The sequence below is a fragment of the Lutra lutra genome, chromosome 12, assembly GCF_902655055.1.
Source record: "Lutra lutra chromosome 12, mLutLut1.2, whole genome shotgun sequence".
Classification (NCBI taxonomy): domain Eukaryota; kingdom Metazoa; phylum Chordata; class Mammalia; order Carnivora; family Mustelidae; genus Lutra; species Lutra lutra.
In genome coordinates, this window is record NC_062289.1 from 56,952,887 (window position 1) to 56,979,545 (window position 26,659).

At 37.7% G+C, this 26,659-nt stretch overlaps 1 protein-coding gene across 7 annotated transcripts in view; it reads left to right on the forward strand.

The window, feature by feature from the left end:
• The window catches only part of ARHGAP28 (Rho GTPase activating protein 28), a 249,382-nt gene that overhangs the window by 98,384 nt on the left and 124,339 nt on the right, over nt 1-26,659 (forward strand). The window contains exon 2 of one of the 7 annotated variants that reach the window (XM_047697642.1): nt 12,350-12,449. The exons of the other annotated variants lie outside the window; for them this stretch is intronic. The gene's annotated coding sequence lies outside the window, so the exon portion shown is untranslated. The remainder of the gene's footprint in view (nt 1-12,349; nt 12,450-26,659) is intronic. 7 annotated transcript variants of the gene reach the window in all.

Genomic DNA, 26,659 nt, shown 5'->3' on the forward strand with positions numbered 1-26,659 from the left:
TGAACAGTATCTGCCCTGATTCTAGGACAAAGGTCACATTCAGTTGCTCACCAGTCCTTGTGGAGAGCAGAAATATTTGCCTCATCTTGTATAGCATTTTAAACACCCTCATTATTGGGAAAATGGGTTAGTTAATGGTGAAAATGCATTTGTCAAGACTTGGTACAGACCCTGACAATTCTTTATTGCTTCAAAATTACTCTCGCCAATGTGCATCTTTCTAACAAATCTCTGGCAGAAATTCAGTCATCTTGCTATGATAGTAAATCGAAGAGAACCCAAAATGTCACTGACAGGAACCCAGGAGTCCCTGGTTTATATAGAGATCCTTATGAACAGGAATTGTTTGGGAAACTAGAAGAAATAAGAGGCTGCAGCAAGATGTTGGCCAGGAGAGGCAAGCAGAAGGGCCAGGACCCTCCTGTGAGCAGTGGAGCTGTAGGCATATTCACACGTGTGAAAAGGGATTGACGTTGCCTTCCACCTCTCAGGCGTGGGCCCAGGTGCTTCCAGGCAGGGCCCTGCTTTTTGAGTCTGGGCTGGACCTAGGAAGCTGTCCCCCTGTAAATCAGAGCTCAGATAAGATCCCAGATCAAGGCCAGATGACCAGCCAGGATCTGCTTCTCCAGTGTTTGCAGAAGTCAGACCATAGGGCTGCTGCTTCTGGATAGAATTTGACCTTAACTGAATATTCACATATAACATTTAAGCAATGGATGCTGAGGAAAATCAATCAGTCTTGTAATGCACATGAATTTCACAGTCACAGAATATAATTTTCTTCATTTCTGGCCACAAAATTTATATTCTAACTCTAATTCCCCATTTCTGGCAGATAGCAGAAAAAGTTAATCTAGTCACAGCCACAGCCAGTCTGTTCCATTCAATTTAGAGCTTCCTAAGATGCTTCTGGTTAAGATTCGGGAATATTTAGGATCTTTCTCTCCACCCCTCTCCTTCCTCTCCTTATTGGATGTTGCTTTTTAAGGAGTACTGCTTCTAGAGGCAGTCAGGGGACCTTTATTCTGGATCAGCACCTGCTCCTTCCCCTGACTTCGCAGAGCTCCAAACTGATGCCTAGACCCTGATGGGGTTGGCTGAGGAGCCTCTGGGATGCTCACGTGATTCTGTGGGCGTGGGTGTGTCTCCTGCCTGGCTCCCTGTCATCAACTACTCACTTTGCAGCCCCTGCTCTCAGTACCTTTGTCTCCAGCCAGATGGGGCATCAATCAATCTCCTCTTACTGTCAGCTAAACTCAGCACCCCTAGGCAAGGCAGGCAACTCCTGCCCTCTGCCTTAGCCCACCAAGCCATCCCTGCTCATTCTTCCTGCCCTTGTCACATGAAATGTCTCTGCATCTATCTCCCTTAATAATGAAAGAAGGGAGGCAGGAAGCAAATAAGGGTCTTACCAGATCCTCCCAAACTTCTGGGGGAAAATCTGTGATTATCCCAAATCCCACCCTAATAGATAAGGGCTTTGTTCTGGGGGTGGGACTCAGAATGCATGTTCTCTAATTGCCTATAATGCTCTTTTTCCTCTCCGAATTTTTCCCTTCTTCCCAGGGTAGTAAACACGCGCACATACACACACACACTCTCACAGGCACAAAAAACTTGTTCTGCCAGTTCATATCTCTTTTCAAAACAACTTTTGTCTTTCATTTGAACTAGAACCAAGAATTTGGAATCTTTGTTTGCTTTCCCCCCTCCCCCCCATTTTTCCTGATACTTCCCGAACCTCAGGCCAATGGTGAACTGATTGTATGGGCTTAGGGAAGGGGGTGGAAGTAGTGAAGAGGGGCAGAACCAGTCGTCATTCTATCATATCCTGGCAAAGGTCACTCTGATCTGACTCATCAGGCAAGGTCCACATTGTACTCTCACTTCCTTGCAATACCGGGCATTTTTGGCTGACCTCCACACCTGGGAACGAATGCTGTACAGTCCCTACTGTTGCTAACGAGGAACAAGGCACATCCCTTAGAGTGGTGAGAAGGCACTGTTTTTTAGGGTAAAAGATAGGGGTTTTTAACACGTTCAAAATCCAAATATGGATGTTGCTTTTTCCATTTCTTAATGTTTTCCTAAGAGCCTTGATTGGAGCTTTAATGAAGAATCTAGTATGTGTATACATATATATATTCACACACACACACACACACACAATTATAATTGGAATTCTCTATGAGACGTCTAGTTGCGTTTGCTTAGGAACTATCTAGTCATTGTTCTTACTATTTCTAGTTTTCCTTGGGTCTGCTTTCTTCTCCAAATCTTGGAAATCTACCAGTGGTACTGCGTCTAAATTCTAAAAGATTTCAGGCAGAGTGCTTCTGAAACCAGAGTGAAGGCTGGTCTTTTTGTCTGCCCCTGTCCCCAACCTGCCAGTCCTGTTTCTCCAAGCTCTGTAGGGGCCACTATGTTCTTAACTTCCTGAGCTGGTCTTTTAATGGTTTCCCAGCACTTCCTTTATGCTTCGGCCTCAGGCATTTAGCTTGTTTTTCTTTTATCTTTAAAGCTGCCCCTACTTACCTAGCCCCTTGAGGCTCTTTTCTTTCTAAAGATTGCCTACAGAATCGACACAGACTCATTGCAGTCTTTTGCTCTGTAGTCCCCTTAGGGGAGGCCAGATTCAGTTTTAAGGGTACTTTTTTTTACTTTTAACCATAGGAAATAGTGAATAGTTAAATTGGTCAGATGTTCCTCTGTGGGATAGCTCCCTGTGCCTTCCAGTATACTCTCCCTTCCTTCTTTGCTCTGGGGATCATTTAGAACATCCCCCAACCTCCACCTTGCCCTCTAGGTCCCATTTGGGTATGGCCAGTGGGAGGCACAGCAGGGTGTCAGAAGGCAGGACAGAGTGAGTCTTCTCACTCCCTGGGAAATGTGTGTCCTACCAAAGATACCCAAGAACACAGATCTTTAGATGTCCTGCTTTTCCTGTTTCAGCTCCAAAGTTCTTTAGTTCTGGTAACTTCTCCCTCCTTTTCCCCCTTTTTTTTCCTGGGACTGGTGATGGCTCCTCCTCCCAGTTGCTAGCCTTAGGGGACTTATTTTTTTTGCTGCTAGCATCCCCTAATGTTGCTCACATCTTACTAAAATCTCAATTACTCTGTTTGAATTTATTATCAACTTCCTCCCAGGACCTTGATCAAATCCATGCAGTTACAGATGTTAGAACACAGGTTCTGGGTGCCTTGCTACTTGAGGTATGTCTAAATTGTGAACCAGCTATATCTGTAACCCCTGGGAACTTTGTTAGAAATGCAGACTCTTAGGTTCTGCCCCAGACTTCCAATGTCGGAAGCATTTTAACAGGATTCTCAGGTGATTTCTCTGCACCTTAAAGATTGAGAAGCCCTGCTCTAGAGATAAGTTTCCTCCTAAGAGAGTAAGTGACTAGGAGCCCTGTTGAGTTTAAGCTTTCTACTTAAAATGTCATCTCTTTCCTTTCTGGGGAAAGCCCATAACTCCCTTGCTTCTCTTGCCTTGCTTTCAACCTTCACTCTATCCTGCATCCCAGAGCAAAGCTCACATCCCTGTGTCCCTCTTCTTATTGTTCACCCATTCTGAGCTCCAAGTGTGTACTGTCATAGGTATTAAGGATACAAAGAATAAGGCAACACATGCCTGCCCTCAACTGGATTATTAAAGGAATGAAGGCATCTTCATAGCCAATGTCAAGATAGCAGGAGGTACATGCTGTAGCAGAGATAGGGACAAAATTAGGGGGAAACAAAGGCCAAAGTTATCATAATTAAATATGAGTACGCTTAGTGAATGTGAGGAAGTCCCTCTGTAAAATCCTGTGAAAGCACTATGTTTTCTGATTCTAGTCACATTTGACGATCTTGAGTAAAGATACCTGATTGTAATCCCCTATCTTCAAACTTCATCCTCGTGTCACATTTGACAAATAGCAGTGTCTCTCCCAGGAACAGCCAGTAATCTGTGCAGTCACAGCCGTTTGTGTTGAGGCAGCTGCAGAGCAGCAAATGCTTCCAGGCGGCCAGAGCCCTAAAGCTGTTAAGGAGCTGATTTTTGGGGGGAAGAAAATTCATGGAGGAAAAAAACCCAACTGATTACCTCATAAGCTGTCCTTGGAGTTAATTTCAGTGTTTGTTAAAGAATCTAAATCCCCTTTTCAAAAGGGTTCTCACAGGATTTGCTAATTAGGCCAGCATCTTTTGTCACCTGTAAGCAACACTCCCATTTAAGTCTCTGCATAATTCATGTAAATGAATTAACATGCATTCCAAATTACCCAAGCAAAGGGGGGGACAATTTTTATACCATTATGAAATTTTTTTTAAATGAGATATTGGCTTAGGCCTATGAATATTGACCTAACCATTCATTCATTCATTCATTCATTCAAGAGGACAAAGCTGTTACTCAAAACATTCTCTTAGAGCCACAGTTTTGCCACCTGTTCCTGGCATTAGAACTGAGTGATAGAGAAAAGATGCCTTCATCATTCTGGATTCTTGAACTTCAGTGCTCTCTTCTTTGATCCAAATGATGCCTTAGGCTAGTACATGTTGTTCCCTGCTTCCTCTGCTGGTAAGCAGCTAACATTTGGGTTGACTTCTGTCACTATTTACAATTGATTAGGACTCTATCATTCTTATATCCCTGGCTTGTCATAGTCCTTTACCATATGGGAAATAACTGAACCAACCAGTACCTTCTGAAGATTCCAGAGAAATGGACAGAGTTGAAAAACTGAGAAAGGGGCATTATCCTGCTCTTGGTCTATAAATGAACTTCCATGTTAATGTGAGCATTAGAGAAGATGGAAATCTTCAGGTTTTGCTTGGTTTTTCTATTGCTAGCACTCCCTAGTACTAGGTTATGGAATCAATTTCGTAGGCTGCTATCACCGTTTGAAAAAATAGAATAGAAAAGGAAATATATCACAGTACATCACACATAATGAGACCTGGACGAAGTTTATGTTTGTGGCATATAAGATGTATGTGTGTGTTGGATAGACAGAGATGTACTTCTGATATGTGGTTAAAAATTTTTTTGAAAAATACTCCCCTAGAAGATAACACAATGTTTAAAATAAGAAGTCTTATTGGAGGTTGGTGGGGGGGAGAAATCAGGAGTAAGATGCTTGTCTTCAAATGGAGTGGAGAAAATCAGTTAAACAAAGCAGCATTTTGAGGTCAAGTGACCAGGATAATGACTTCTAGAGTTGTTAATTTATACCAGCTTAACTGCACTGTTAGCCTCTATTGGTCATATACTTTCATTATTATATGTCTATATATATATATATATATATAAATTTTCTGGCTTTTTACCATTTCATTTTCTTTCCCCCACCTTTCTCTAGTTTTTAGTAAAGATTTTTTTCTGAAAAACTCTTTTCAGAAACTCTTAAAGAAAAAATTAAGAAAACTTCCTAATTATGCCAGCATCTGAAAGGGAGTAAGTGTGTACCTAAGTCAGGACCATTGGCTACACTGAGGGTAAAATGTGAGAACTCAGAGCAAAGCAACCCTCAGAAATAGAAAGTTGGAACTCAGTTTACCCCACCAGCCTCACTTCTCACATCCCAGTGTCCCTGCTATTGTCCCTCTTCTACCCTCCTATCACTTGTCCACCAGAATGCCTTCTTAGGATGACTGATCAGCGTTCTCTTAATTCTTCAAGAACATTTTTCCATTGTTCCTGCTATTTATAGGTGAATCCCTGAAAAATAATGTAAGATTGTACCATTTTAAGTAAGGTCTAAAGGATCAGAATACATTCTCCCCACAGCAAGAACTGCCATTGAAAACTATTAAAATTGAGCCAGTCATGGGGAAAAAAAAAAAATCCTTATAATAGCACATTTTCTTCTTAGAGCTCAGTTTGTTCTCATAAATTTTTTATTCTCCAAGTTTTTTCCTTTGGCCTTAAAATAGCAAAATATGATGTTGGAATATAATATTCCACTATGATCATTTATTCAGGTTTGAATTTTATATTGAAAATGCATTTTGAGAATACAGGGAAAAAATCAGCTAAAATAAAAATCAACTTGAGTGAAGAAGTTCTTTAAGTTATGTTGTTATTTACCTTTCTTTGATACTAAATGTATGTTACTGGCTCTCACTTTTCAGGAATGAGATTAACAATGACAGTAATCATGAAGTTACTGGTTTCCTTTTAGAGATGCAGCGCACAGTTGGGGAAATTGTTTTCTAGTAGATTAGTGATTCCCAACAGTGGGGGTTTTAAAAAAACAGTGATATCTGGGCCCCAGTTGATCTGGAACATAGCCCAGGCATTAAATTTTTTAAAAAGTTGTAATATGCAGTCAAAGAGAAGGTACCTTAAATATTACTCTGGTGTCTCAGCTTCCCATAGGTGTTCTGATGTTAGGTGTTTTGTTTTACTACTCAAAAACACAGTTACAGAGTTTGATTCTTTATGAAAGGTGTTAGGCACAGCTCTCAAAGACTTCTGTATTTCCAGTACAAAGGCACAAGGGGTTTTTTGTTTTTGTTTTTTGTTTTTTTAAGATTTTATTTATTTATGACAGAGAGATAGCAAAAGAGGGAACACAAGCATGGGAGAACTGGAGAGGGAGAAGTAGGCTCCCCGCTGAACAGGGAGCCCAATATGGGGCTCAATATCAGGATGCTGGGATATTGACCTGAGCCAAAGGCAGATGCTAAACGGCTGAGCTACTTAGACACCCCACAAGAGATTTTTTTAAGATAATAGTTTAATCCTTCTTTTCTAACAGTCTCCGGCAGTTATCAGTCACTGCATAACCCGTCTGTCATTTCCTCTTCATAACTAACTTGAGTAGTTCTGCTACTTTCAACATTCTGGTTCCTTCTGCCTTTTGTCTAGTCAGGAACTGTAGCCCAGCTATCATTTCTCCAGGCCAGCTGCTGATCTGAGGTGCTTGCTTATTTTCTTCCTATAGCTTTTGACTTTGTTCATTAATTTGGTCATTCATCAAATACTTTCTGAGTGCTAGACTTTGTGTCAGGGCTTGGGATGCAATGAGGACTTAAGCACTGTATTTTCCCACAAAGAGGAATTTATTTTCTTTGGCCATGTCTCTCTTATGCCAAGAGATAAGTGCTAAAATAGAGTATCCACAACTGTATTTGGGAGGAGAGTGTAAATGGCTCCTAACTGTCAGCAAAAGCCTCGTAGAGGTAATGGCATTTGAATTGAGTCTTAAAGGATAAATATGTTACTTGACCTGGCAGCAAAGGGGAAAAAGGGACATTCCTGTCAAAGAAAACAGCCTTGCAAAAAATGCCACAGTCCATGGCTTGTTCAAGCAAAAGTGGGAAGGTGTGTGTTGGTGAGGAATTGCAGGGGATGAAGCTGAAAAAACAGACTTAGAGAGAGGCTGTCCGACCTTTTTATGACATGCTTACTAATTTGCTCCTGGACCTTTGCTCAGTAGGAAGCCAGCAGAAAGGGAACTCCATAAATAAGTCCACACTGTGAAAAGGTTCATTTCATTAGTATCTTGGAGGATGGACTGAAGAGCAAGGAAACAAGAAGCAAGGAAAGTACATTAGGAGACTGAACTATGGTACAGGGATCATTGATGAGACTTGAAAAGGACTTAAAGTAATTATAGGGAAAGCATGAGACTTGTGAAAAATCTGGAAGATCACAGAAAAATATTAAGAGAAAAATGCAGATAATCTATAATTCTTTCATGAGAGATAATTGCCATTAGTGATTTGTTCCACTTTTCCCTGCACATTTTATATGGTTAAGATAATTTTAGATCTTGATTTTTCATTTAACACTATGAAAAGCATTTCTTGTTATAATACACTCCATTAGCATAATTTCAATGGCTACAGAGACACATTTGTAGGGATGAACAATAAAAAACCAAATCATTTCCTTTCAGTTGTTTCCAAATTTTCATAAGTCATCTTATATGTAACATTTTTGTGCATTCAGTTGCCTAAAACTATTTATTTCCTTCTTTTTTTTTCTTTAAGATTAACTTATTTGAGAGAGAGAGAGAGAGAGACAGAGAGAGTGTGGGGGACGGACACAAAGGAAGAGGGAGAGAGAAACTCAAGTTGACTCCACCTGAGCTGGGAGCCTAAGTGGGCAGGGCTCAATCTTACCACACTGAGATCAGACCTGAGCTGAAACCAAGAGTTGGGCGCTTTAACCAACTGCACCACCCTAAAACTATTATTTTTTATAGGCTTATAAGTTAAGTAGGATTGATGTGTTAAATCACACTGATCATTAAGGCTTTAATGCTGCTGTATTGAATTTCAGAAAAAGTATAAAACATTGAGCTTTAGATTTTAGAAATATTCAAGATACAGGATAATTTGGTTGGCTTTGGTGAACAATTGCTTTGGGAGAGTAAAAAATGATGAACTGGCCTAAAATGATCCCAGTTTTCTAATTTGGCAGACTTGGTAAAGTATATCACCACCAGCCAAGAAAAACGAGAATATAGGAGGAACAGACTTTGCAGGGAAGATAATGAGCTCTCTTTGGAGCTAGTTGCATTTGAGGAACTGCACTGGTAGATAATCCAAGTAGTATACAGTGGGCAACTGAAAATGTGGTGTGAAATTCAGCAAAAGGGGTGGAAAACTCATATTCTCGATTTGTGAGAAGTTTGGCAAGTAAATGTTGGTCAAAGTCATAGAAGAGGAAGAGATAAATCAGTAAGAATAGAGGGGTGTAGAGGGGTGAAACTCAGGGGAACATTGCTGCTTTGAAGAGCCAGACACAAGAGCCAGGGAAATAGATGAAGATTGTTCGGGGAAACCAGGAGTTAGCATTGTTACAGAAGCCAGGAGTGAGAGATTTTCCAGAAAAGAAAAAATTGTCAATAGCCCTTGTTGTCAACTCTTTCAGACACATTGTCCCTTGACCATCCCTAGGTGATATCTGTAGATAATATACCAATGCATATAATTTAAAAATCAATATAATAGCCCATCTGTAATATAAAGAGAAAAATGGAACTGCATTTAATATAGTATTTTGATATGTCAACATTGGGAAGCCACTAAAGGAGATGACACAAGGAAGGAGTCAAATGGTTACTCTGATACCCAGAAGTACCACGAATAGGGATATACTGCATGTGGAGACCAGCCTACCTGAGCTGGATTGCTGCACACGACATGAATTTCTAGAATGCTGGATATTCAAACAAAGTGCAGTTTTTCATCAACTGACACTATAATTGTGTTGCTGGAAAATTCAGTATATAAAAAAGACTTCCACTGAATCAGCCTCTAGGTTTCAACAACTATAAACAGGTCTTTCAGCTGTGGTTAATATCCAGCAGATTATTTGAAAGTCATGTGTGACACGGGACCATTCTTTCTTAGTATAGGACTATCTCCTTCGTTGTAGGACTCCTAGCATTCTTGGCGCTGCTGATTAAATACCAGCAAGAGCCGCAGTCATTGCAGTTATCAAAAAGCTCTCCCACAGCATTCCAGAACACTCCCTATGGAGTGACACAGTTCAAGAGAGAAGCATAGGTTCACAGTGTCAAATTGCCCTCCTTCATCTTTAGTGTTCTTTAGTCTTTACAGTGCTGGCTAAACAAGAGGTGGAGGGAAATAACCTAATGGTGTGGTAATCATGATCTCTGTAAAATTGTGTGGTTCTCCTTCCCTAATCAAATGATAGGCTTTTTCCACTGTTCGTACATAAATTGCTGCAATCCCTTCCTTCCTTTCTCAACTATAGGTTGTTAGGTTAATTCATTAGACACATAGTGTTGTAGTTCTCCTTAGAAATGGCTCTCACCTAGCCAGTTTCCATCCTACTTACACACAAAATCTGCTCCTTAAAAGCTGCCTCCAGGCTGATGCTTATAATTACCTGGTTCAAACTTGTATTTTAAACATTAAGCAGAACATGAGGATCTTGAAAAAAATGCCTCAGTTATTCCGGGTGATTTTTGTGTCATTCATATTGATCATTTTTGGTACAAAAGTTTTCTACATGTCTTCCAGAAAGACCATTCAATTTTAAGTCGTGTGACCCTTGGACAAGTCACTTAACATCTGGGGCTTCCTTTTTTTCATAGTTAAAATACTTATAAAAAATGATAAATGTGAAACCCTAAAATATCATAAAGTATATGGTCCATACTTGTTATGGGACACAATACAGAGAAGACCATGGCATGTGAGAGTAGGTGAGGTTTTTTAATGTTCAAAACAATGATGAATAAGGGAAGTTGCTTCTTTAGTGGTTCTTTGAACTTCAAATGTTCAGACCATGGGTGCTACTCATATATATACCTCGGTTTCATTTCATGCTTATTTTTCCTCCTTCTTTCTGTATTCCCATGCCCAAAGGAAATGAGCGAATTTGGGGTAGGTAGAAACAGTGTGGAAGAAGAGTGAAACGTAGGCTTTTGGAGATTATTTGCTGAGTGGAAGAGAATAAAGAATTGCAGTCAGTTTTCTGTAAACTTTTTAAATGCCTTTCCCTGCTCTCCTTCCTTCCCCCACTTCAGTTCCAAGGGAAGCCATACTGTGAATTTTAAAACACAGCATGTGTTTCTTGGCAGTGACATTTAAAAGGTGGTAGGTTACCCTCTGTTTGCTTTCCTCGGTAAAGGATGTATATTTCATTCTAATATGCTGAGGATTTGATCGAGACTCATCTAGATCCATGAAGGTTAAGGGTAATTAAGAAGGACATCAGAAAATATAATTCACAACATAAATGGAAAATTTTACACCCAGACTCATTCATTGTTGTGAGAATGTCCTGGATTACTTGCTGAAGCCTCTATTAGGTCATTCGTACAATGGTTATTAAGGGGAGAGAGAGGTTATATTTTGTGAATTCTACATAATCATGAAATTAGTTGTATTAATTCTTTATTCATTTTCAGTTAGGAAAAAACCAAAAATATTACGTAACAAACACTGTTAAGCTATTTTTCCACTTAAAGTCAAACAATATTTCTCTTTAAGAGAATGTGTACAGTGTGCAATCCTTAACTTGAGATGTTACAAAATAGATATATGGAAAACTAATTGTTCTTAAAATAGTTGCCAAGTTTATTCTTGGTTTTCCCAACCTATCTCACTTCACACAATGAGTATTCCTCTCCCAGCCCCTCTGCTTTTCCCCACAAACTCAGTTTCATAATAGAGTGGCAGGTTTTGTTCAAATCCATTTTTTTTCCTTCATAATGTGGTAAGTAAATCCCAGTGGCTTTTGCTTAATGTTTTTGCCTGACTTCAGACACTTTAGAGAAATTGCCATTTTTGAAAATTGGTTCATTGACCTTTGGCATGTAATAGGAACATGAGGTAACAGTCCTGTGAATTGCAGGGGGGTCTTAGAATTAACCAGTCCTGCCAGGAGGAGCTTGACCCTCCATTGGCTGATGATATTGTGCTGCTCTTGGGTCCCTTACAAGACATAGCTATCCTCCAGTAATTTCATTGAAGAATACATTATCTTCCTTAAGTTGTGATATCAAAAATTCACTCTGGTTTTCAGTTTTTCTTATACATTCCTTAGATTTACTAATGGATCTAATTTATTAAACCTTTATTTCAAATCTTGTTTTTTGTTCATTCAGTAGAATTTGAACTCTCTCTATATGTAAAAATACAGACATTTAAAAATCACATGACCATTTTAACTTTTCAATTACACTTTTTCATAAATGCACAGAAGTAGGTCAAACAGGTTCTAAACAGGTCTGAAGAAATCAACTGAAGCATTGAAATCTTATTTTCACAGACTGCCATTAGTATATTTTCCTGCATAGTTACTTTATTAAAGACTATCTAAATCAAAGAGTGGAGTTCAGAGCACTCTTCTCCCTAGATGAATGGACCTGAGTACAAGGATTCAGACTCAGAGTATGAAAAAAAAAACAAAAAACAAAACAGCAGGAAGTTTAACTGAGCTTCCCATTCTTCCCAAGGTCCAGCAAGGAGAGTCAGGTCTTAGAGTTTCTCAGAGCTCCAGGGGGACACAGCCTGTGCTCCCAGTGGGGATATGTGGAGTGTGTTATTCTAACAGCCATGGCTCCTTAGGAAATGGTCTGTTCTCTTGATCTGGGGAAGACAGAGGGTTTTTTCTTACCATGTACTAGGCGGGCACACAGCAGCAACACGTGCCCCGAACACATTCATTTGTTCTGGCTCAGGAATCAGCAAACTTTCTTTAAAAGGCCAGATGTAAATGTTTTCAGCTTTGTGATCCCTGAGATCTCTTTAGTAACTATTCAGCTCTGCCACTGAAGCTGCAAGTGACCATAGATTATACTCAAGCAAATGGGAGTGGCTATATGTCAGTAAAGCTGTTTTTTTTGTTTTTTGTTTTTTTGTTTTTTTTAAAGGCAGCTGCAGACTGGATTGTCTGCATGTAGTTCACTGACCCCTGTTCTTGGTCCCGTCCCACCTTCTTCTTGGGATAGCTGGTGTAGCCCAACCCTTAAGGTGAGAGGAGATATTTGGGATGACCAGATATTTATAGATTGGGGCTTCCTAAGCACTTTTGGGATCCAGACCACCACCTGGGACATCCTAAGGAAAGTTTTAAAACATTAGCCATTTTTTGGATGTGATTATCTCCGAAGAAGACATACAAATGGCTAACAGACACATGAAATAATGTTCATCATCATTAGCCATCAGGGAGATTCAAATCAAAACCACATTGAGATACCACCTTACACCAGTTAGAATAGCTAAAATTAACAAAACAGCAAACAACAAGTGTTGAAGAGGATGTGCAGAAAGGGGAACCCTCTTACACTGTTGGTGGGAATGCAAGTTGGTGCAACCACTTTGGAAAACAGTGTGGAGATTCCTTAATTAAAAATACAGCTACCTTATGACCCTGCAATTGCACTACTGGTATTTACCCCAAAGATACAGATGTAGTGAAAAGAAGGGCCATCTGTACCCCAGTGTTCATAGCAGCAATAGCCACAGTCACCAAACTGTGGAAAGAACAAAGATGCCCTTCAACAGATGAATGGGTAAAGAAGATATAGTCCATATATACAATGGAGTAGTAGTATGCCTCCATCAGAAAGGAAGAATAACCAACTTTTGCATCAAGATGAATGGGACTGAAAGACATCATGCTGAGTAAAATAAGTCAAGCAGAGAGAGTCAATTATCATATGGTTTCGCTTACTTATGGAGCATAAGGAATAACATGGAGGACATTGAGAGATGGAGAGGGGAAGTGAGTTGGGGGAAATTGGAGGGGGAGACAAACCGTGAGAGACTGTGGAGTCTGAGAAACAAACTGAGGATTTTGGAGGGGAGTGTGGGGTTCGATGAGCCTGGTGGTGGGTATTATGGAGGGCACGTATCGCATGGAGCACTGGGTATGGTGCATAAACAATGAATTTTGGAACACTGAAAAATAATAAAATTAGATTAAATAAAAAAAAAAAACAACATATAGCCAAGAGACAGTTATACCCTTATATTTCACATGTAACTTTGGAGTCTAAATTCAAATTATAGCAGGTGGCAAAGCCAGGCTATCATACCTAAGGCCTATAGGCATTTTCGTGTTTGGAGACAGCCTGGTAAATGGATGGATAGAAGTGCTTAACAAAATGTATAGCAGCATGCAAGGGCAGTATCCCAGATATTTAATAACTCTTAGAACGGTCCAGGTACAAGAACAACAGACCCTAGGAATACATAGCCAGCAAGCTCTGCTGGCATGCACTCCCCAGAAAGAAGTTCTTGATAAATGGTAGCACAGTAGACACATGTGCACACCCAGATAGCTCTGTATAGGTAAAAATACCCACATACGTATATTCATTTTTTCAGAGAATACAGAGACCAAATGGGCTTACCTTTCTCCATTACAAATCTTCTTCATCCCTCTCTGTATACCTGACTGAGAAAAACAGGATTTCTGCTATGCTTGAACCCGTGCCTTCCTGCCCCTTGGCTGCCTTGCTCAGTCCCCACTGGCCCCTTCCTTATAGATCAGTCTTTTTTCTCCTAAAAGCTTCTTGCCCCGCTGCCTTCAAAGATGCTTCTCCTCTAAATCAATAACTGCTCATTTGAATACAACTTTTTTTTGACGTGTTAATCATTTTCTTCAGAAAAGATAAGGAGTCAGGCTGGCTAGGAAATTCAGTGGTAATCATTTCCCTACACTTTTTTTTTTTTTTTAAGATTTTGTTTATTTATTTGAGAGTGAGTGTGTGTGAGAGAGAAAGACTGCATGAGCAGGGGGAGAGGGAGAAACAGACTCCCTGCTGAGCCGGGAGCCCCATGTGGGGCTCAATCCCAGGACCCTGAGATCATGACCTGAGCTGAAGGCAGATGCTTAACCTACTGAGCCACCCAGGTGCTCCTTCACTACATTTTTTTAAAGTTAATCTGTTTTTCTCTCTTTTTTTCTTTTCTAAATTCTGTTAAGTTCAGCTTTATTGTTGCTTTTCAAAAATACCTAATTGTAATATCCTATAGGTTTTATAAAGAATGAGAATGGCAGGTTAACTTGTTTAATATAATCCCATCGGGTCTTTGGTGAATGAGAGGAGGAAAGTCCCATGTCATTCTGAATCTTCCTATTTGTTTTTCTTTCTCCTTTTCACCACACATGAAATTTGTGATTTTACTTTTCATTCGAACTTAATGTAAAAGTTTAAATTTAACAAATAGCAAATGGGAAATGAGAAACAGACACTAGTCAGGGTGGGTGCTGGCAGAGAGCTCTGGAAACTGATAATGGCAATAAAATAAGGTTTATCCAGGCAGCCTTCAGAGCTCAGCAGAGGGGCCAAATTTATATGCCTATGTGCAGTAAATATTTATTGAAAGTAAATAGATTTTCGGGGCCTAATGGGTCTCTGCCTGTTTGTCTGTTAGGGTTCAGGTGTTCTATAAGGTTAAGTTTCTGTGTAAGGTATATCCGCTTCAGAATCTGTCCTGTTTTTGGAAGACAGCTCCTCCCCCTCCCCTTTTGGCATCGGTATGCCCCACCTGAAGCAAGACTTTAGAAATGGAAAAAACCTAGTTCACTTTGATGCTTCTTGGCATTTGTTCTCTGTCACTTTCAGACTGGAAAAGAAAAGATGGCTGTCAAGTCCTAGATTCCTGTGCTCCGGATGCTCTCAGAGCCAAGGCTTCAGAGTGTTGTCTGAGGCCAGAATCATCCTGGCAGTTGTCTCTGGAACAATACATACAACTTAAGAACTCTGGATTTCCATGAAATTTTATGTGATATTTCTCCCCCTCTCCATTTCCCCAGTCTTCTGTTTCCTTTTCTCTTCCATAATAGCATAGCTCTGTTATCTTTTGAGAGTTGGCACTGCCTGGAACTGATTTCTACAATTTGGAGGTCTGTGAGAGAGAGGAAATTAGAGAACAGTGATTAACTTCAGATAATGGCTTATAAAAACAAGTTTTTTTTTTTTTTTTTTAAATGAAACCTGAGGTTAAAGGAAAAGCATTAAACTTGGAAGGAAGAAGAAATATTTATTTTGTTTAATAAAATTCAGAATTTTCTAGAGCACATAAAATTATAAAATGATTAAACCTATAAAATAATTTTCTTTATTTTTTTTTAAAGATTTTATTTATTTACTTGACAGAGAGAGAGTTCACAAGTAGGCAAAGAGGCAGGCAGAGAGAGTGGGGGAAGCAGGCTCCCTGCCGAACAAATATCCCAATGCGGGGCTCTATCCCAGGACCCCGAGATCATGACCTGAGCCGAAGGCAGTGGCTTAACCCACTGAGCCACCCAGGCACCCCTAAAATAATTTTCTGAAACATGTTTCTTTAATACAACTTTCAATTAAAAAGGAATTTCCCTATATACCTACTATTCATCCATCTTTGTATATTTAATATGTACTTGGGTAAAGCAGGCATCATGTGAGGACCTATGATATGCTGGAGGATGTCAAAATAAATCTAATGTAATTTCTAATTTCAAATTTTAGAAACTAGGTGAGTCATAGCTTCAAGTCAATGTAGTACATACGTTGGTAGATAATTTTCATCTGATAAGATCAGGGATGGTATCTTAGAGAAAGTGTTACTTCTTGGTTTATATAACATCTCATTTTTCTCTCAACAATGTGTACAGTTTTCTTTGGTAAAGTGTTCAAATCATTAGCTCATTGTAAAAATTCAGTTGTTTTATTATTACTAAATTTTGAAAGTTCTTGAATATGCTGGGTACAAGTATCTAATCAGGTATGCGATTTGCAAATATTTTCTTATAAAATATAGCTTATCTTTTCATTCTTTTACCAGTGCCTTTGAAGAGCAGATTTTAAGTCCGGGTTATATAGGTTTTATTTTACGGGCCATGCTTTTTGTGTCTTGCTTTTGAAATTGTTACATAAACTCAAGGTCACAAAAGTTTTCCCATATTTTAAAAATTTTTTAAAAAGATTTTATTTTTCTGACAGAGCGAGAGAGAGAACACAAGCAGGGGAAGAGGCAGAGGGAGAAGCAGATTCTCCACTGAGCAGGGAGCCAATGCGGGACTCCTCCCAGAACCCGGGGATCCTGACCTGAGCCAAAGGCAGACACTTAATGGACTGAGCCACCCAGGCACCCTTCATATGTTCTCTTTAAGAAGTTTGGAAAGGTCTTGAGTTTGACATTTAGGTGTATGACCCATTTTGAATTATTTTTTTCTTAAGATTTTATTTATTTATTTGAAAGAGATAGAAAGCACAAGTAGGCAGAGCAGCAGGCAGAGGGAGAGGGAGAAGCAGGCTCTCCACTGAGCAGGGAGCCCAACGCAGGACTCAATCCCGAGCCGAAGGCAGACGCCCAACTGGCTGAGCCACCTAGGCGCCCTATACGACCCATTTTGATTTGATTTTTATATATAGTCTGAGATATGGATGGAAATTCTTTTTATTTCTTCTTTTTTTAAAATGGATCTTCATTTGTTTCAGCACTGCTTATTGAAAAGATTTTTCTTTCCTTCACTGAATTGCCTTTGCACCTTGGTTGAAAACCTGTTGGCAATATTTGTGTGAATAGTTTGGGGCTCTCTTCTCTTCCTTTGGATCTTACTGTGTTTGATCATAATATTATATGGCTTTCTCTTGTAGCCTTATGATAGTCTTGAATTTAGGTAATATATGTGTTTTGATTTTCGTTTGTTTTTTTTTTTCCATAGTCGTTTGGTTAGTCTGTGTTTTTTGTATTTCCATATCAACTGTAGAAATCATGCCAGTTTCTACAAAAAAAGCCTGTTTGGACTTTGGGATTGTATTGAAACAATAGATCAATTCGGGGAGAATAAATATCTTAAAATATTGAATCTTCCAATCCATGTACAGCTTACATTTCTCCATTTATTTAAGTCTTCTTTAATCTCTCTCAGCAATGTTTGTAGTTTTCAGTGTATAGATCTTCTCCATCTTTTGGTCAGATTTATCATCCTAAGTAGTTTACATTTTTAATGCTTTGGAAATGGTATTGTTTTTAAATGTTGATTCTAATTACTCATTGTTAGTATGTGGAAATGCAGGGTGTTTTTTTGTATTATATGTTATATACTGTATAAAATACTATATATTGATCTTTATCTTGTTACTTTGCTGAACTAATTTATTAATTTTAGTACCTTTTTTCTGTATTCTGAAGGATTTCCTACCTAGACTATCATGATATCTGCATTACAAATACTTTTAATTTTTTCCTTCCAATCTGGATGCTTTTTCTCTTTTTTTTCTTGTTTGATTGTGCTGGTTAGAATGTCCAGCACAATCTTGATTAAAACTGGTGAGAGCAGTCATCCAGGTTTGTTCTTGATCTTAGGCGGGAAACATTTCGTCTTTTACCATTAAATATGGTATATTTGTTTTTCCTAGATACCCTTTACAAGCTAAGGTAGTTGTATTCCTAATTTGCAAGGTTTTTGTTTGTTGTTGGTTTGTGGGTTTTTTTTCTTTCTTTCTTTTTTCTTTATAGGAATGAATGCTGGATTTTGTCAGATGGTTTTCCCATATCTCTTTCAATAATCGTGGTTTCAATGTTTACTCTGTTAATAATTAAATGATAATTAAGTTTGATGAATTAAATGAACTAACAATTTTCAAATGTTAAATCATCCTTGCTCTTCCAGGATGAATCCCAGTTGGTCATGATGCATTATCCTTTTTATATATTCTTGGATTTGATATGGTAAATTTTATTAAGAATATTTACATTTATGCACATGGAGGGCTTTGGTTTGTGGTTTTTGTTTCTTGTAGTATTTGTCTTGTTTTCGTATTTGGATAATGCTGGTCTTATGGAATGAGTTTGTAAATGTTTCCTCCTATTTAATTTTCTGAAAGAATTTGCGTAGAGTTGGTATTACTTCTTTCAGTGTTTGGTGGAATTCTGTGGTAAAGCCATCTAAACCTGGAGTTGTCCTTGTGGGAAGATATTTTACTACAAGTTCAATTTGCTTAACACATATAGGACTACTCAGATTGTCTGTGTCTTCTTGAGTGAGCTTTGGTAGTTTGTGTCTTATAAGAAATTTGGTGTGGTTTTTTTTTTTTTTATAACTGAGTTGTTGAACTTACTGGCATAAAGTTGTTTATAATATTTCCATATTATCCTTTTAATATCTGTAAAGTTTGTAATGATGTCACCTTTTTCATCTTGTATGTGTTGCTAGTTTGTGTCTTCTTCCTTTTTCCCTAGTATATCTGGATGGACGTCTATTTCATTGATTTACACTATTATTTTTCCTATTTTGTTATTTCCTGTTTTCTGCTTACTTTTGTTTTTTTTTAAGATTTTATTTATTTATTTGACAGAGAGAAATACAGCAAGAGTGGGAACACAAGTAGGAGGAGTGGGAGAAGGAGAAGCAGGCTTCCTGCTGTGGGGGCAGCCAGATGCTGGGCTGGATCCCAGGACCCCTGGATCATGACCTGAGCCAAAGACAGACACTTAAGGACTAAGCCACCCAGGCACCCCTTACTTTGGGTTTAATTTATTCTTTTTCTGATTTTCTTAAAATGAAAACTCAAGTCTTTGGTTGGATAGCTTTCTTCTTTTCTAATATGACTGTTTCATGCTATAAATTTTCCTCCAGCAAATAACTTTAGCTGTATCCCACAACTTTTGTCCTAACGTTGTATTTTTAATACTCTCATAGTTTATAATTTCATCTTGTTTTCTTTTTTGACCCATTGGTTATTTAGAAATGTGTTCTTTAGTTTTGTGAGGATTTTCTACATGTATTCTTGCTGTAGATTTCTAATTTAATTCATTTGTAGTCAAAGAATGTGTTTCTATGACTTGAATTATTTTTGATTTATTGATACTGGTTGTATGGACCAAATATAATCTATATGGGTAAATGTACACTTGAAAAGAATATGTATTCTGCTATTGGTGATAGATAATGTTCTGTAATTTTCAGTTAAGTAAGTTGTGTTTTATATACTTACTGATTTACTCTGTACTTGTTCTACACATTGTTGAAAGAGGGTTTTTGAAATCTCTTACTGTAATTATAATTTTTGTCTTTCTCTCTGCTGGTCCATCAGTTTTTGCTTTATATGTTTTGATGCTCTGTTATTTGGTATGTAAAAGTTTAAGCTTGTTATTTCTTTTTGATTGACCTTTTTGCTATTATAAAATGATTTTTATTAATCTCTAGTAATATTTTTTGCTCTTTAATCAACTTTCTCTGTTACTAATATAGCTATCTAGTTTTCATTTTATTTTTTTAGCATGACATTTTTAAAATCCTTTTACTTTTAACCTGTTTGTGTTTTTATATTTGAGGTGTGTTTCTTGTCAACAGTGCTTTTTTTTTTCCCTCAGAGCATTTTTTTAAGACTTTATTTATTTATTTATTTGACAGAGAGAAAGATCACAAGTAGGCAGAGAGGCAGGCAGAGAGAGGGTAGGGAAGCAGGCTCCCCGCCAAGCAGAGAGCCCGATGCGGGGCTCGATCCCAGGACCCTAAGATCATGACCTGAGCCGAAGGCAGAGACTTAACCCACTGAGCCACCCGGGCACCCCAGCAGTGCTTTTAAATGTCTTGATTTTAACCAAATCTGACAATCTTTGTCTTTTAATTGGAATTTTGAACTATGTTCACTTTAATGTAATATGGTTGGGTGTAAATGTACTATTTTTATATTGTGTGTAATTGTCTTTCTTATCCTTTTTTCTTCATTTTGGGGGCTGCTTTTGGATATATTGGGTATTTTTTATTTAATAGATCTTTTGTGTTGTTTTAGTGTTTGCTTTAAGCTACATATTTTAATCTTTATTTCTTATGTCTACCTTCAATTAAAAAGTATTACTTGATAACATATATTATAGATTAATTTTAATATTATTAATATGAAATAACATATTATTTCTGTTTTAAACAATCTACTAGACTTTAAGGAGACTTAACTAATAAGGTAAAGTCTTTTATATTTACCTGTGTAGCTACCATTTCTTATGCTCTTCTTTTCTTTGTACAGATCAATGTTTTGCTAGATATTTTCCTTCCATTTGAAGGATTTCCTTTAACATTCTTGAAAGTTCTGCTGCTCATGAATCTTATGATTTTTATTATGCCTGAGAAAACTTGATTTCTCTTTAATTTTTGAAAGATACCTTCACTGAGTATACAATTGTAGGTTGATAGTTTTTCCTTCAAGTATTTAAAAGATGTTGCTCTGCTTTTTTTAGATTACATTGTTTTTGACATAAAATCTGATATTCTTTTATTCGTTCCTCTTTACATGCTGTTTTTGTATTTTACTCTGATTTTAAGAATTTTTTTCTTTATCACTGATTTAAACAATTTGATTATGGTGTGCCACCATAGTTTTCTGTGTGTTTCTTATGCTTTGAGTTTATTGAACTTTTAGAATCAGGGACTTTATAAAGTTTTCATCAAATTTGGACATTCTGTTTGGGTCTTTTCAAAATCTTCCCTGTGTTCACTCAACATATCAGTTTTCCCCTAGCTTCTTGAACATGCAGGATAAAGTTGTAGTAACTGATTTAGTGTGCTTGTCTATTAATTCTATCATCTGTGTCATTTCTACGTCTGTTTGTATTGATTGAGTTTTCTTCTCTTGGCCATAGCCTCCTCCTTCTTTGCTAGCTTGATAATTTTTTTAATTGTAATTAATGCTGTGAATTTTATTTTGTTGGGGCCAGATATTTTTATATTTTTGTAAATATTTTTGATTTTTTTTTCCTGGCACTTGAAAACTGTTTGATCCTATGGTGTCTTGCTTTTGAAATTTGTTGGGTGTGACAAGAGTAGCATTTACTCTATGGAAGAGTTCTCCCTATGGTAGAGGTAAAATGCTTCTGAGTACTCTATCCAAGGTCCTGTAAACCATGAGCTTTTTCACTCTGTCTGCTGAGAATACAAACTATTCCTGACCCTCTGTGATTACTGGGGATCCTATTCTCTGGTGACTTCTAGCCTGGGGTAGTTTCCGTATATGAAAACTGAAGACGGAGTGGAATCCTCTGGAGAGTACCAGGTACTCTCCAGTACCCTACTCTGTGAGCTCCATAGATTCCTTGACTTCAGCTCCATTTCTTAAACTCCGAGAGACCAGCAGCCTCAGCTGGGTTTCCTGTTATGGAACCATAGCCTGATAGCTCTCTCTAAGCTATAACCTGGGGCTATTATAGGACTCTTTTTGTTTGTTTTCTATGTTTGTGATCACTGTTTTTAGTCTCCCATCACTTAATAATCTTGAGAATCTTTTAATAGTGTGGGGGTGTGTGTGGGTATATGTGTGTGTTGTTCATTTCAGGCAAGAGGTAAATCTGGTTGGAAGCAATACACTTATTAGACCACCTGACATCTTCCTGTTGGTCACAGAGGCTGTGTTTATTATTTCTCCTTTTTAGCTGTGCACCTCTGTTTATGCTGTTTCTATTGATGTTTCTTCAAGTTCACTGATTTTTTTTTCCAGTATGAAATCTACTGTTAATTCCACTCTGTGAATGTTTTATTTCACATGTTGTTTTTTTATGTATAGAAATTTCATTGTTTGTATCTTCTGTTTCTTTCTGCATTATGTTCATGTCTTAAGTCCTTAAGTATTTTGAGTATTTTCATTATAGCTCTTTTGGCCTTTTTTCCTGCCAATTTCATTGTCCCTGTGTCTTTATTATGGCCAATTTTATTTTGGTTATGAGTCATTTTTTTCTTCCTTTTTCATATCTCTATTAATTTTGTTTGGCTAATTGAACTTGCAGATTTTAGGTTTGGCTTATTAAATTTTATTGTATTTCTTTAAATATTCCACAGATTTATTTTGGCAAACTATTGTTTGTGGATTTGAGGGAAAGCCAGTGCATTCTAGTGTCTAGTCTACCTCTCACTAGGGTAGTTTTAATCCTACTAGTTAAGGTTTCTACTGTATGTCCTGTGTATTCTACCATTTCTCTCTCTGGCTAATGTTAAGTATTATACTTTGTCATGGGTGAAAGCAAAAGTCCACCTGATATATTTCTAATATATACACCACTGTACATGCAGACATTGCTAGCCTTGTTTGAAGTCTGGAAATTTTTTTGTATTAAAACTTGCTGGTTCTTCTCCCAGGAGTTAATTTGTACCTACCATTGTGAAGGTTCAACTTCTGTAGCCCTGGTTGGTGTTTAACCAAATAGTCAAGGGGACCCCTATGCCAGTTCCTAAAGCAGTTTGACTTCATAGATCCAGCCATTTTGGTACTCTGACAAGCAAATTCTAGCTGACTCAGCCTTTCTGAGTTTTGATATCTGCTCTTTTACCTCTGTGAGACCGCTGCTGGGTTATCTTCAGGATCTCCTTCTCTGTGAAATTGCCTCCAAGTAGATAGGCATATCCACTGGGAGTCTCATTGCATTTGTTTACTTTCTCCTGCCATCACAGTCCTGCATAGCCTGTTTCTAAAGTTTAAAAACAATTGCTTCCTTTCTTTGCCCACTTTCCTAGTTGTTTACAGTAGGAGGGTAATTGTGAACCCTCTTGGTCTCTCATGGTTGGAAATGGAAGCTCACTTTATGATTTTTTTAAAAAAAGATTTTATTTATTTATCTGTCAGAGAAAGAGAGAGAAAGCATGAGTAAGGGAAACAGCAGGCAGAGGGAGAAACAGGCTCCCCACTGAGTAAGGAGCCTGATGTGGGACTTGATCCCAGGACCCTGGGATCATGATCAGAGGCAAAGGCAGACACTTAACCGACTGAGTCAACCAGGTGTCCCTCACTTTATGAATTTTTAATTGCACATCTGCATACATGAATATATACAGTATTTGTTTGGGTTTTATTTGTCCTTACTAGAAATCTCAATGAGTGTTAGGTTTTGTGGTTTATTGTTCTATTTATAATATTTGGTACCTTTTTTTTTTTTTCCTTTAAAGATTTTATTTATTTGAGAGAGAGAGAGAACAAGAAAAAGCATGAGCAGAGGGAAGGGCAAAGAGAGAGGGAGAAGCAGATTCCCTGCTGAGCATGGAGCCCAGCCTGGGGGTTAATCCCAGGACCCTGGGATCATAACCTGAGCCAAAGGCAGATACTTAACTGACTGAGCCACCCAGGCACCCTTATGGTATTTGGCACCTTGAGCCTCATACCTAGTACTAGTAGGTACTCAATAAACATTTGTTAAGTTATTCATCATCATCATCACAATCATTATCATATTGTAGTCATTGTAGTCAGCAATACATTTTTGTTCCTTTTACACGTTTCCTATTTCACTTTCACCTCTAAATCACTCTCGGATTAAATTCTTGGATACTTTGCAAAAGGCTTGTATTCCTTTTTCTGCTGCCAAGCCAAAATTTTGGCTGATTGGTAAGAAGGTTGAAGCTGAATAGAAAAAATATTCTAGTTTAATGGTCTTTATCTTCATGTGAATTCTAAAGCATTCACATACAAATTACTTTTATGTCTTTCATAGAATTACCAATAAGTGCATTGATAAAAGTATGCTCAGAATTCCATTAGCCCAGGTTAAGAGGAATGCAGAATGTTTTGAGAAGTTCTTTGCTTAGGGAGAGGCCACCTAAGGTGGATCTTAAGTCAGGAGGGGAGGAAAGACTCCAAGCTTTGGGAAAGTGTGGCGAGAGCCATTTAGCCTTTAATCTGTAGGATGTGTGGTTGAGGATACCATTGTCCTGAAATCTCATAGCAGTATTTAGGTAGAGATGACCAGCAGGCCCTTGGGTGAGTCTGAGAGAGTAGTCAGGAATGGAGTTAAGGACTGGGAAGATATTAATATATAGGTTAACGCTAAACTCTGACATTGGAAAAGTTTTTTTGAAGGGGAGGGACCTATATAGATACATAGAGTATGAAGAACTTTGAGAGAGATACTAATATTTAAGGATCGGTGGTTAAAGAGGATTCAGAAAATAAGCAAAGAAGTACTGGTTGGAAACGTTTAATGAGAATCAGGATAGAATGGCCTTGCTAGAAGACAGATTTGTGTTTCTCACAAATAGGTGACTTACAAATGAGTGACACCAGAATTACTGAGGATAGGCATGGGAGTGGTGTTTGTAAAAATACATATACTCAGGTCTTTCCCCAAACCTGAATTGAAAATTTTTGAGTAGGGCCCAGTTACATGCATTTTATAAAGTTCTCTGAGAAATTTTTCACAACGTAAAATTATCAGCCGCTGGACTAACGTTTCAAGAAGGAAGAATCATCAACTCAATCAAATATAATAGAAAGCACTAGTCTAATCACACTGTAAAAGTTCCATGGTATTTGGCCACTTGAAGAATAGTCCTGGATCCTGAATCTTCTTGCTGCTACAACTACTAGAGTCATGTTTTTCCAAGATTCTTCAAAACTTATTAATTTGTTAAATTAACAAATGTTCATTGAATGAGTGAGTAAAACATCTTAAAATGAAAGATTTTTAATGCTTTTAATAACTATTTTGGTAGATTAGAGAGAAGGAAATGTTTGAGGGAAGAAGAGAGAGGGGCAGGTACCATTTTTGAACTGGCTGATTATATGCTTTTTGAATTCGTTGATTATCATGTGGCTATTCCTCAGAAGTGGAAATGGTCCTAGCCTCCATTCCTTTACAAAGTCTATACTGTTCATTCAGTAAACATTTTCTAAGAGTTTGCTCTGCAGCGGTCCTTTAATACATGTCTGTCAAGTACATCCAGATATACTTTGAAGTACAACAGAGCATATGTATCCCTGCTTATTATGTTTGGAAGTGCAGAGGTATAGGAGAGGCTTGGGAAGCTTTCACTTAACATTGTCCTGGAGGTTTAACACTAGAGTTCTATTTTTTTTTTTCCTATTATAATGCATTTTTTATGCCTTCTTTTGAGAAAAACATAGTGCTTTTTTTTTCTGTCACAGATAACACCAATAAAATCTTTTGTGAAAGAGCATATTTCTCAAAGGGTTACTCATTAACCATTACTAATATTCACAATCTTTCCCATAATTATTATTTTTTTCCTTAATGAATTTATATCCACATTTATCAAAAACTTAGGAAAGCTGTTTTTTAGCTGCTGTTGTTGTTAAAGATGTGATTTTAGCATTTTGGCTGGAGAGTGGCATTTTCCTAGAATAATTCTGTAAGGGACGTAAGTGGGAAACTGAGTCATTTAGTAAAATTCAAGGTCAGTGAATATAGTTGTACAAGTTATTTATTGAATAAGAATGCCAAAGGGTCAGGTAGGGCAGAGATTCAGCTTTGACCCATTAGGCAAACCATATTTTTTTCAGAGAGGATAGACTTTATTGAATTCATATAACGGTTCTATATAGGCTAACAGAAACCCTGGTAGAATTTTATTTTATAATCTACCGAAGTACAGATATTCTGTTAAGCAGAATCTGCTACTTTTTGCTTTAAAGAAGGAGCTTTTGCATGGAAAATGAAAGCAAAAATGAAAACTCTTGCCCATTTATGAAAAACCAAGAAGAGTCAGATTCTTTTTTAAATAAACGAAAGCAAACACAATAAAATGCAAGACCTAAGTCCTTTGTATCATTTGTATCTCTTCTTTACACAAGCTCACCAGTTTTGTGCACAAGAGTCTATTCAGGGAATTACTGATTATCATAATTAATCCCAGCCATTGGTAAAGAAAGAAGATAATGTTACTGGAAAGGAGTGGATAGAAGCCTTAGAAGAGGGAGAACTTCCTGGTTGGGTTATTCTTAGAAAGAAAAAGCTTCCTGTAAGATGACAGGAAAGAGATCACTCTATTTCCCATGATCAGGGATTTATAGTTGTCTGTCTGCTGTCAGGGATTAGGTACTGAAGTACTAAAGCTATTCATCTTGAATGTTGTAGTTTCAGAGGCAATGGTAACAAGAGCCCCCACCACATGAGGTGTCAACCATTATGAAATTAGTTATTTGATTCTCTTTTGTAGAACTTACAGCTCTTGTTTTTCCAAAGTTCACATTTTAACATGGGCATTCAAGTTACCGGTCAGTGCCTTTCCCTGTCGTTATGTAAATGGGACTTTGAGGACCTTAATTCTGACAGTTGTTTTTATGGCATTTTTAGAGTATGCAAAGTGCGCTGACTGCAGGCTCTTAATGGTTTGCTAAAGGAATTTATCTTATGATGAACAATGATATGACTAAATTGGAGAGGGTTAGGTAGAGAACCAAATGAAATTACCTTTAACCAGATGTCGATGATGATGATTAAAAATAGCGACAATAATAAAA